This window comes from Calonectris borealis, chromosome W, assembly GCF_964195595.1.
Source record: "Calonectris borealis chromosome W, bCalBor7.hap1.2, whole genome shotgun sequence".
In the NCBI taxonomy this organism is placed as follows: domain Eukaryota; kingdom Metazoa; phylum Chordata; class Aves; order Procellariiformes; family Procellariidae; genus Calonectris; species Calonectris borealis.
In genome coordinates this window covers 13902769-13916204 of record NC_134351.1, presented here as the reverse complement: position 1 = coordinate 13916204, position 13436 = coordinate 13902769, and the positions used below count along the sequence as shown (strand labels likewise).

At 41.0% G+C, this 13436-nt stretch overlaps 1 protein-coding gene across 3 annotated transcripts in view; it reads left to right on the top strand.

Annotated features, from left to right (window-relative positions):
* The window catches only part of LOC142075110 (3',5'-cyclic-AMP phosphodiesterase 4D-like), a 659649-nt gene that overhangs the window by 621901 nt on the left and 24312 nt on the right, over window positions 1–13436 (top strand). The gene's annotated exons all lie outside the window — the stretch shown is intronic.

The window sequence follows — 13436 nt, the reverse complement described above, 5'->3', positions numbered from 1 at the left end:
TGTTCCTTGTTGCCGGGTATCTTTGCAGTTAAATTCCTTGAATTGTCGTTTACGTGAATGGTGTCAACATACTAAACAAGTGAGGCTGCTGTCAGTGACTTCCACATCCTCATAGTTTATAATTTTTTTTTATTTTTTCCATTTTCTGTTATCTGGAAGTTTTCACACTATGAAATTTTGCATAGTAGTGACTTAATTCCACATCACCAATGAAAAAATTGAGTACCATAACATGGTCTCAGGTGTTGCAGAACCTGCCTTAAAACTGTCCCATTAGATGAAGCCAGACTGTTGATGGTTGTTAGAAATGGGTCAATAATTAGGTTCTTAACCCATTTAATGTGTCCTCTCTCAATGTTGGGATTGCTATCACAGAATATTATACAGTACTAAATCAAATGCCTTACAACAATCCAAGAATATTATATGTTGTCCTGGTTCCAGCTGGGGCAGAGTTAACTTTCTTCTCAGTAGCTGGGGGGGGAGGTGCTGTGTTTTGGGTTTGGTATGAGAGGAACGTTGATGGCCCACTGATGTTTTGGTTGTTGCCGAGTGGCGCTTGCACCGGGGACTTTTTGGCTTCCCATGCTCTGCCAGGTGCATGGGAAGCTGTGGGGGGGAGCATAGCGGGGGCGGCTGACCCAGCTGGCCAATGGGGTATTCCATACCATGTGATGTCATGCTCAGTATATAAACTAGGAGGCGTGGTCCGGGAAGGGGGATTTGCAGCTCGGGGATGGGCTGGGGCGTCGGTCGGCGGGTGGTGAGCAGTTGCATTGTGCATCGCCTGCTTTGTATATTCTATTATTGTTGTTGTTATCATTGTTGCTATTACTGTTCTACTTCATTTTATTTCAATTATTAAACTTTTTATCTCAACCTGTGAGTTTTCCTACTTGTGCCCTTCCAATTCTCTCCCTCATCCTACCGGAGTGGGGGGGTGAGCGAGCGGCTGCGTGGTGTTTAGTTGCTGGCTAGGGTTAAACCATGACACATGTTCAAAGACATAAAACAATATTGTCTAGCATTAATTACATTCCTATCTCTTAGTTCTCTATCAAGCAAATGCCTAAAATATGTGTATTTCAGCTTTTCCATTATTTTACCCAGGACTGATGCTTTGTGAAGTGGCCTGAAGTTACCTAGCCATCCTGCTTGCAAATTTTAATTGGCAGTCTTTCAAAATTTACTAAAGCTGAACATCACAGTTCCTGGGATCTTTGCCACCTCTTTTATGACTCTTGCGGAGAAAGTTGTCCAGGCTTGTTGATTAAATAATGGCTAACATTTCCTCTGGTTATTAAGGGACTTCATCATCTTTCTGCCTTTCAAGGTCATTGTCTTGATTCTTTCTAAATACACAACAGTGCTCATTAAAAACTTCCTTTTTTCTGTATTATTTTATTACTCAGTTACTGTCTTTTCAAATAATACTTTTCTCATTTCCATATTCTTTGCTTGATTGGAACCGTTGTAGAAAAATGTCATTATTCCCTTCTTCCCCCATGTTTTATCTTTATGGATGTATGTGTGTATGAAAACAAGAAGTTCCCTTTCACATTGCTGAATTTCCACTTATCTCTAACTTCTGTTTTTCTTATCTTGAATTACTCTAGGTATTTAGTTGTGTGTGGCAGCTATTTGCTGTGCGCTCATCTATCCACCATAACTTCCTCTAAAGCTAATTATTCATTCATTCCAACCTGGGAATTGAGGATGAAAATCAGCCAAAACGATTACTGTAAATCAGTGCTGGTGTGAATTTCCCAACTATAAATTTCTAAGGTAGTCAATCATACTTTTACATGTAGCCGAAGTCAGAGGGCATGCTTGCTGAGTCAGTTGAAGTCATACTACTGAACTGTATCACAAAAATTGGTAGTTTTGTGAGATTGAGGCTATGGGTCTCAGAAAAATCATACAAATTAGTAATAAACTGTCAATATCAGGTGTCATTTCCTACTATCAGTATAGTTAATATGCAGCTAAAATAAATTTTTGTAACATATAGGTACATTGGAGGAAAATGGTTTTTCATGATTTTACATGCTACAAGAATTTTGCATATTCAATGAAGTATGCATGTAGTATTTCTACAGACTTGTAAACATCTTCAAAAAAAGAAATAACAGAAAAGTCACATGAACCATAAAATCTCAATAAAATAAGTCAAAATTATAAACCTAATACCTCTATAAACACCATCCTTCACTAAATTCAGTAAACTAGAATTCAGTAACTCTTATGGATGTGTCTTTGTCTTATAAATTGGTGGGGAATAAAAAAAATCAAGGAAGATTTTTTTTCATACATACTAAACAACTAGTGTAATTTACATAGCAGCTGTTTTAAATATTTCTTATCTGAAACAAGTTCTGTGCTTTGGGGGACAGTTGTTAATAAGATTTAAGGAGGAACCAGCCTTTAAAGTAACAAAGAGAAGTAATTTAAAAACTTGGCTTTCCAATGACCATTCTTACTACCTATCGCAACTGAATTTTCATACTTACATGCTTCACTTCTTAATTAGCCAGAAGTATAATGGCTGTTATTTTACCATCTTCTAAGACTGAAATTGTCTTCTGAAGGGAGGCAGTGTGGCTTAAGGATCAGGGGTTGTCCCAAGAGTGGCCTTGCAGAGTTTTCTCAGGTCCTTCTCTCCCCCTCCTTTTGGTGTCCTGGTTTTGGCTGGGATAGAGTTAATTTTCTTCCTAGTAGCTGGTATAGTGCTGTGTTTTGGATTTAGCATGAGAATAATGTTGGATAACACACTGATGTTTTAGTTGTTGCTAAGTAGTACTTATACCAAGTCAAGGAATTTTCAGCTTCCCATGCTCTGCCAGGTGCACAAGAAGCTGGGAGGGAGCATAGCCAGGACAGCTAACCCAACTGACCAAAGGGATATTCCATACCATATGACATCATGCTTGGTATATAAACTGGGGGAGGGGGCTGGGGAGCAGCGATCGCTGCTCAGGGACTGGCTGGGCATCGGTCGGCAGGTGGTGAGCAATTGCATCATGCATCCCTTGCTTTGTATATTCTATTGTTATTTTTATTATTATTACTACTACTATTTTACTTTATTTTACTTCAATTATTAAACTGTCTTTATCTCAACCCATGAGTTTTCTCACTTTTACTCTCCCGATTCTCTCCCCCATCCCACCGGAGGTGGGGGGAGTGAGCGAGCGTGTCCTGGTTCCGGCTGGGACAGAGTTAACTTTCTTCCCAGTAGCTTGGGGGGTGTGCTGTGTTTTGGGTTTGGTATGAGAGGAGCGTTGATGGCCCATTGATGCTTTGGTTGTTGCTTGGTGGTGCTTGCACCGGGGACTTTTTTTTTTTTCTTTTCGGCCTCCCATGCCCTGCCAAGTGCAGGGGAAGCTGTGTGTGCGGGGGAGCATAGCCGGGGTGGTTGATCCAGCTGGCCAATGGGGTATTCTATACCATGTGACATCAGGCTCAGTATAAAAACCAGGGGTGGGGGGGGGCTCGCCCCCATTCGTGACACGCGGTCAGCGGTCGGTGAGCAGTTGCATTGTGCATCGCCTGCTTTGTATATTCTGCTATTCTTGTTGTTCTCATTGTTATTATTACTGTTCTACTTAGTTTTATTTCAATTATTAAACTGTTTTTATCTCAACCCAGGAGCTTTCCTACTTGTGCCCTCCCGATTCTCTCCCCCATCCCACCGGAGGAGCGGGGGGGGGGGGGGGGTGAGCGAGCGGCTGCGTGGGGTTTATTTGCTGGCTGGGGTTAAACCACGACAGTCCTTTTTGGCACCCAACGTGGGGCACGAAGGGTTGAGATAACAACAGATTAACTAGAACGTATTAAGGAATTTATATCTGTTAACAGTTGCCGGTCACAATATTGATTCATCTGTTCTCGATATTACTTTATCTGATCTGCACCATGCTCTTGTTTTTACTGTACCTGTTAAGGATTGTTGTTGCGTTTTGTAGTCTGCTGTGCTCTGCAGTGATAAATGATATTTTGCCTGGGAGATTTGTTATTAAAATGCTGGCATTGGGGGTTATTTGGTATTTGGGATTTGTAATGAAGCCGTTACTGTACTTTGGGTACTACCTGATGGAAACCATTAGCAATTATACCTCTGCCTCTGAGAGGTTTTTTATGGAGGAAATAGAGAATGGCACCCTCACTACCTTCCTCTATGATGTCGTCTCCTTCGTTAAGATAACTTGTCAGTACCTTGAACATCCCTGGGTAGGTAAGATACATCTATTGGTACTCCTTGGGAATACTGTTTCGGTTTTATCCAAGGTTAGTAAGCAATTTAAGAATGTCATCCAGAGATCTGCCCCAAGGCTGGATAGTTATGAGTGGCAGGGCGAGTGGGATACCATGGGCAAATGCCTAGGACGATGGGCACCCCCAGTGTTCTGGAACTTCACTCCTGAACAAGTGCAGAATCCTGAAAAATTAGTAGAATATTTGGAAAAAGTATGCTGTCACCCTGGCCATTCTAGGGAGACACAAATCACTGCAATGTGCTGGGGCCTGGCCCATGCCTACCGAGCCCTGTTTAACACTATTCAGAACCCTCAAGGGGAAGAAAAGGTCTCTGCATCTGATGACAAAACAACAGGCCCTGTGGCTACCCCAACCCCCACGGCAGGCAGGGTGGCTACTCCGCCCCCTGTGAGAGAGAACCAACCCGTCCCAGTATCAGTCTCCCCTACACAAAAAAGAAAATACACAAGGAAATCAGCTCGTTTAGTAAGGGATGAAGATGAACCAGGGCCATCATGACAACAGGAGGAGGAAGAGGCAAAACCCATAAATGAGATGGTAACCACCCGATCCCTATCCCTGGGTGAGCTGCGAGATATGCGAAAAGATTTCAGTCATTGTCCAGGCGAGCACATTATCACCTGGCTGCTCCGATGCTGGGATAACGGGGCCAGTAGCCTGGAATTAGAGGGTAGGGAAGCCAAGCAGCTTGGATCCCTTTCTAGGGAAGGGGGCATTGACAAAGCGATTGGACAAGGGGCACAAGTCCTCAGCCTCTGGAGGCGACTGCTGTCAGGTGTGAAGGAAAGGTATCCCTTCAAGGAAGATGTTATATGTCACCCAGGCAAGTGGACCACCATGGAGAGAGGTATCCAGTACCTGAGGGAATTAGCCGTGCTGGAAGTGATTTAGGATGACCTGAACAACGAGCAGTTACCCAAAGATCCAGATGAAGTCAAATGCACCCGACCCATGTGGTGGAAGTTTGTACGGAGCGCACCAGCGTTGTACGCAAACTCATTGGCAATAATGACCTGGAAAGATGGAGAGGAACAAACAGTGGATGAATTAGCTGGCCAACTCTGGCACTACGAAGAAAGTCTCTCTTCCTCCCTACGGGCCTGTGTCTCGGGAGGTCCAGCAACTCAAAGAGGATATGTCCTACTCCCCACTTACACAGGCCAGTATCTCAGGCATTAGGAGTAACCGTCCCTCTGCTCAAGAGAGGAGATATCGTGGGAACACACCCCAGGGCACCCTGTGGTTTTACCTGCGTGACCACAGAGAGGACATGAGGAAGTGGGATGGAAAATCTACCTCAACCCTAGAGGCACGGGTACGTGAGTTGCAAGGAAAAAAAAACACAAAAGGGGGTTCTTCCAGGAAAACTGCTGCTCCAGTCTCCAGTGAGCAGTTCCCCAGACAGAGTAGAAGGGCTGATTTCACTTCCGACCTTAATAAAGGGACTTCTGATTCATACTTACAAAAAGCGGGTAGCGAATATGCTGACCAGGACTAGAGGGGCCCTGCCTCCAGCCAGGTGGAGGAAAGGGACAACTGGGTTTACTGGACTGTGTGGATTCGATGGCCTGGCACATCAGACCCACAGGAGTAGAAGGCTCTCGTAGACACCGGTGCACAGTGCACCCTGATGCCATCAAGCTATAAAGGGGCAGAACCCATCTGTATTTCTGGAGTGACGGGGGGATCCCAAGAGTTAACTGTATTGGAGGCCGAAGTGAGCCTAACCGGGAATGAGTGGCAGAAGCACCCCATTGTGACTGGCCCAGAGGCTCCGTGCATCCTTGGCATAGACTACCTCAGGAGAGGGTATTTTAAGGACCCAAAAGGGTACCGGTGGGCTTTTGGTATAGCTGCCTTGGAGACAGAGGAAATTAAACAGCTGTCCACCTTGCCCGGTCTCTCAGAGGACCCTTCTGTTGTGGGGTTGCTGAAGGTCAAAGAACAACAGGTACCAATCGCTACCACAACAGTGCACCGGTGGCAATATTGCACCAACCGAGACTCCCTGCTTCCCATCCATAAGCTGATTTGTTGACTGGAGAGCCAAGGAGTGATCAGCAAGACTCGCTCACCCTTCAACAGTCCCATATGGCCAGTGCGAAAGTCCAATGGAGAGTGGAGACTAATAGTAGACTACCGTGGCCTGAACGAAGTCACGCCGCCGGTCAGCGGTCGGTGAGCAGTTGCATTGTGCATCGTCTGCTTTGTATATTCTCCTATTGTTGTTGTTCTCATTGTTATTATTACTCTTCTACTTCGTTTTATTTCAATTATTAAACTGTTTTTATCTCGACCCGCGAGTTTTCCTACTTGTGCCCTCCCGATTCTCTCCCCCATCCCACCGGAGGGGGGTGGTGAGCGAGCGGCTGTGTGGTGTTTAGTTGCTGGCTAGGGTTAAACCACGACAGTAGGCTACTGTACATAGGTTTGTGTTAGCTCTGGAGATCCTCGCACAGATAACTTTTCCCAAAGACAAAATAAAAGCAATCAGAATAAGAGAGTAGCTCCTGGAGCCTCTAAAACTACAAATTTCTCAGTAGGGTAAAATCTAATTCCCTGTGTTGGCTCTCCGTGGTTGCCTGGTCCAAGTTCTTCCAGGTTTGCTGCTAGCAGAGGGCCCTCTGCAAAGGCTGGGCAGAGGAGGGAGCTTGGCAGGGACCCCGTGTCCCTGGGGATGCAAGCCTTCCTGCTTCCCTTACAAATCTCAGGGCAGCTATGTGAGCCTTTTTACACCAGGTTCAGAGGAGTCTTTTGTAATTGTCAGTGTTGCGATTTTTGAGATGGGGTGGAAGGTAATGTTGCAGTGTATTTAACTTCAGAAATCAACAAAAGTATTTTCAATTCTCAGTGTTGATGCTGGGTAGGTGGCAGCAGTGCTCTCTTGTGGGTGATCAGAAAGCAATGCAACGCAGATGTAGACAAGCTTTATATTCAGTGTTACAAAGCTGAGCTGGAAGAAACAGGAGAAATATTTTTCAGAAATACTTTTTAGGCTATTTTAATGTCTCGCTGAGTCTCTAATAACCCAGGTCTGTTTTCAAAACGTAATTATTTTATATTCATCTACCTGTATAGATCCAGCACAGGTATAACTGAAAATGCATCAGTAATGTGTTCATTCACATGTTTTTTATATTACCTATTTTAAGGAAAACAATATGCTTTCCATGTGAAAATGCATAAGTGCTGGATGATCTCTTGACTGTATCCAGTTGTCACATTGCTATACATTTCTCTTCTGTAAGGAAGAAATTTGTTAATCTCATATTTTGCCCTATTGATTTTTGCAGGTTCGATTCTTTCTCAAGCAGTTAGTGTTGCTGACATTGCTGTGTAGCATCACCCAGAGAAGCAGAAACCACTTCAGCCAAAAGCTCCCTTATGACCGTTGTCAGTCAGCATCTTCCAATGAATCAGCAGTGTGGGCTTAGGCTGAACGCTGCACCTCATTCAGCTTGTCCTTAGACATTTGCTCATTGTTATATTGGGAAACTCTCCCTTCTTTTGATACAACAAAGACTCAGAAATTTGCCACAGTAGTACATATGCCTTACACAGAGTGGTGCAAGATAATGCATTCCTCCTTTTAAGTTTTGGTCTCTGTAATTGATTATATTAATCTGCCAAGGCAGAAAGAGCAAAAGTTGAATAAATACAGTGAGAATTTAAGGACTCATATCTCGCTTCTGACTTCTTCATGGAAACTTAACATTTACTGGGAATTGTAAGACACATGACCTGCTTTATCTTAATAATAACTGCTTTTATCTCGTAAAATAAAAAAGCAGTTGAAACTAGCAGACTGGCCCAATGGGCTAAACAGATCAGTTTTTAATCTAGATGGCATAGAAGCCAAAAACATTTTCATTGTTACAGTACATCACAGACTGCTCAAGAATCCCGATAGCTTTACTTCTGTTGGTTTTTCTTCATAAAAAAACCTTAAATATATTTCCCTTCCATATGAAAAATTAAAAACACTTGGCAATCCACATGAAGATACAGAATACTCATTTTAACTGCTTGGATGGCACGTCCATTGAAGAGAGCTGGTAAATGCTGCTGAAACAGGGAGAACTTAACCCAATTATTTTTGAATGGCGTGTGAATGCTGCAGGTGGGGATACTATTATTAAATGGCATTTGCTGTAAAAAAAGAAATACCCCATGCCCAGGAGAGTCCCCAGCGCTGGCCAATGGGAAATTACCATACATCATGTCACCAGCCCCTCACATTTATATCTTTTAGGGTGACATACTATTGGCTGCTAGTTAGGCTCTATGGGAGGGATTACTGGCACTGTTTGTGGCTTCCCCTTCAGGTCCTTATTTGGTAGCTGTTGATAGAGCAAGTCTTTCCAGCAGCTGAGCATCTTGACATACATTATTCATTAAGACCTGGTGTTCAGGGGATATGCATATCCCTAGCTCTTCAGATATTTCTTCAACTTGGACAATATGTCTCTTCAACGTTGCCTCTGAATGCTTGGAGTTTTACAAATGGCATTTATACAATCAGAAGACCACGCAATTGGATTTCATTTCAGTATGCCTCCTGTGCACACAGTTGCTGAGAACCTGAAGATCAGCAAAAAGAATTAGGAGAGAATTTTTCTTGGAAGTCTTTTGCAGTATCAGATAGCAGAGAACTGATTAGCTTAGATTGGTAGTATAGAAAAAAATCAAAAATGCCTGAGGCAAACTATTTACTCTCAGTTTCTTGGGGCTACATAAAGGTAGGATTTTGTTTTACCTTTTAAGAACCTTGATTTGTGGTGCATGATTGCGTGATTACTGGATAGCATGAGTATTTGTGGGTGATATGACTATGAGTAATATGAATATAAAGTAAAAAGTCAGAAAAGCAAGCCTTTGTTCAGCAATGAAAATGAACTGCACAGTATACAGTCTTTCTTATAAACTGTGCTGGGACTTTTAAAACAACGTTGCTTCAGTGCATAATCAGACCAAGTCTAAAGCCAAAGAAATTTAGAAGAGTTTTGTGTTATTTTAAAAAAAGATTGCTACAAAACTGTATTTCTAGACATTAAAAGATTAAAAAAAAAAACCTCAAAACTGAGATACCGTACAATAGGAGAGAGCATGAGTAAAGAGGCTGAGGATAATGGGTGAATGTATGACTCATACTGGTTTTAATAGCTGAAGAAATGTGAAATTATCAACAGTACCTTCCAGCAGCATTTTCTGGTAGCCTGTGTGTGTGTGACAGCTTATTGATTAAAACACTGGGAGACTGAAAATTGTCGTCTTCTAATATTGATCTACATTATTATGTGGAGCAGCTTTGAACTAGCTTGAAACTGCAGTGCTGCTAGAAAATGGAATTAAATAAGCTTTTATCTCTTTTATGGAAAAGTTTTGCACCAAGGAATTAAATCAATATGCCTGTCAATGTGCAGAATTGAAATTCACTTAATACAAAACCACGTCTGGGCTTTGTTTTAGCCCTACTTGTGTGTTTGTGCTTAAAAAAATGATGTTGCCTTTATAATTGTTATCAAGTGTGTAAAAAAGAAAAAAAGAAACATCATCCTATGCTTGACATACAATAACTGTTCCAAATCATCGTTTTAAAGAAAATTCTGATTTCTCCTGAATTAAATAATGCAAGTGTTGAATTAAATGACTAAAAATAATACAAGCATTATATTCACACATGACTGAATCTCTTATGCTCATTTGTATTGATACCTACTTTTATCATAGATTATTTCTTTTAAAGTAGAAATGTAAAACCCTCATTAGGTCATTGTGTCTGATTAGGTCATTGTGACCATTCTCTGCTAATGCAGAATTCTTACAGTATATTCTCAAGGATTTTGTTCAGTCATCTGTGAAGAGGTTGGATGCCATTATGCTAGCTAGGTAGATTCCTTTCTCGTTTACCAAAAAATAAGATGGAAATATTTTCCATTCAGCTAAAAGTGAGGTATTTATTGTAATTTGCTTGGAAGTATTTCCTGGATTTCCAGCCAGCTGCTGTCATGTTCCTACTTGCTAAATCACAAAAATTCAATCACTGATCTTCAAAAAATGTTCACTCTTACTGTTTAGCCTTTAAAATGGATAGATTTTTTGTTAATTGAAGTTCAACAGAGAGCATGGTAGCTGTAATTGATTACATATGGAAAAATATGTCCTCTGTACAGACAGTGTCCTATACTGTGTATAGACAATGTTTTTAGTTAAGAAGCTAAGTAGTACTTGAACACAATTTTAGTACAGTGCTTTTTAAGTTCACAGTATACACATTATAGGAAAAATGTGAAGAGAGGCAAAGATGATCTGCTTTTTATGACATTCGTCCTGCTCAGTCCAGATGTTTTCAAAATAAATGACAATTAAAGTCTTGTTGCTGTGACATCAGCAACATGTGAAAGAATATGAGGAAATCACGCTTCTACCATTCTTCAAAGCCAAAAGCTTCTCCCATTGAATTCACTGTTAGCAGGAGGGCCTTGCAGAAGCTGGGGGACTTGTTTTACTGTGTACCTGTATTCAGCAGCACCACAGAGTGTTCCACAGGTTTCATGCTGATGGTCTAGCTTTTATGTTCTGGTGACTTATGGGGTGATGGGAGGTGGGAAGGCGGCAAGGCTTTGCATCAGAACAGTCAGGAACAGAATTAGAAAAGACTGCCGTGCCCCTTCCAATCGCTGTGGACATCCATACAATAAACATTTAGTTGGAAATTCTTAAAGAACATCTACTCCATAAGTTCCACAAGATTATTCCCAGTATGCAATAACAAACCTAAAAGATCAAAAGCCAAAATTGTACTCGCTATAGGAAAACAACAGCAGAGACTGAGGTCAGCAAGATGTACTAAAATCTTTGCATTTATATGGTATCATTTCTATGCAATGCAGAAATGGACCACACACTAAGCCACAGGTGAGGGCAAAAAAGACTCCCAACAGTTCCTGCCAGTCTAACCAGGTTGGAAAATGTTGCCTCCTATCTGCTAGTCATTAGAGGGAGTTTAACTCTGAGTGTGCAAACAGGACACCAGTTAAGCACTTGAGAAGATGTAATGCCTTTAGCATCATCACCAGGTCCTCCATCTGCTTTCTCTAAGTGGAACTAGCCTCCAGTATTAGCAAGTAAAGTAAACCTTGTCCTTCTCCCTACCTCCTCCCTGCAATTAAATTTATGATTTGGAGAAAAAAAAAAAGTCCTTCCTATTTGTTGTGTCAGGTAACTGCAGAACATAGTGCAAACAAACACCAATTCATTCTTTTTTCAAACCTGGGAAATTTTTAAGGAGAGTTCCTGAACAGTACGTACCAGCAGTGGCTAGATGATTTTTCAAAGTGCAGAATGTGACCCAGTAGTGTTGCTCTGCAGCTGCAAAAACAGTATCGCAAAGTTGGGCATCATCTAAGGGGGTTTATCAGGAAATAACCAGACAGATGAGGACCTATTTAGTTGGGATCCGGTGAACTAGCTGGATTAAATTAAGGAAGAGAGAATACTGGAGCGGTAATGGATATACTGATGACAGGCCTTGAAGTTAATGCAATTTTGTCAACTTCTGGCATTTTATTAAGATTCCTATACGCCATATTTAATTTAAAGCTGTGGTTTCTGGATACTGTCTGGAGGCAAGTCATTCTATGAGATCTTCATTTTTTGCCTTAAATAATTCAGTTTCCCACCTTCATGGGTGCAGAAAAAAAGCAGGCAAGCATGACTTAAATGCGTGTTAAAAGTTTAAAGAAAGGCTTTTAAAAATACTCTGGATTTTTTGATCAGTCCCATTTCTGCTTGGCAAGTTTTACTTGTTTTTTTAACATTTAACATTGGTGGCAAACATCTGACCTCACTGTATAGGTTGATACTGGTTTCATGCAGAATATAAAGCCATGTGGTTCATAGTATGAGTAACTATTTGTAGTATGGTTCTAATTTTCAGAAATCTTTTGAGCACTTGCTAGCACACAGCTGTATCTGAGATCAAAGCTGAGCTTTTGGCTTGTGACAAAAGTAGAATTCAGTCTTTGTAGCAGGAAGTTCCTGAGCTGATTGCATATCAAGAGGGCAGGAAAATGCAGTGGCTAACGGTTAGAGTGTTATATTAAAGGTAATTTTTATTTGGCACACTGTGAGCAATACAGTAATTGGTGACTTACAAAGACTGTGAAGAAAATAACACCTTTCATTATGCAAGGCCTCTTTGAAGAAAGGGCTTTGATGATTCCAGTGGGATGGAAAGGAGGTGGTTAATGTTTAGTCTAGTGCTTTATCCGATATAGAAGAATAAATTACCAGTTTTCAACACAGATGAATGTTTACAGGGATATATACTAAGGATAGCTATTGCTTGATGTAATAAATAGTCATAACTGGGTGAACAAGATGGAAGACGATTCTGAAAATGGCACAAATTATTTGGCTTTGTTAAGAGAAAAGATGACTGAGAAATCTAAAAACAAAATGAAAGGATGGCACAATGGGAGGCAAAATTCAGTAGTGACGGATGCTAATTTGCATTGGAAAGAGTTGTTTGAATTGCTAATAAATATTGCTGAGTTCTATTTGTTGATAATATCAAAGCAGAGCTATAGTCAATGAAAACACATGTAACATAGCTAGAGCTGTATTACACAATTAACCTGTCGAACACAATGCCACAAGATATAATTTAACCCTGAGTCTAGAAGGAATCAAGAAAGGCTCAATGATGAGTACGTAATCAATTACATGTTTCGTGGAATGTTAATATCCACTTGTATACAATAGAGTGCCTATGTGAATTGCTAACTTACGGGAAAAGGAAGTTTCCATAGATGGGTATTTTCTACTCTGATGTTTCATACAGATACAGACAATTTTCTGAGACTGTGGAATGGGCAAGTCATTGTGCTGATATAGTATAATAATTTTAAGTAAAAGACAACAAACCTACTTCTACTCATATTGGCGTGTAGGAAATCAGTAAGATATTTTGATTTTTTTGAGCAGTGCTGTCAAATACATTTGAGTAGATTAATGATGAGAGGGAAGATAAAATTGAAAGATTACAAAAAGTATCGCAAAAATGTACAAATAGATTAATTTATGAATACGATAAGAAACCCCTAATAGAGAAGGGGTCCTGTGTAAATACATTTGCATTTTCTCTCCAAATTAAA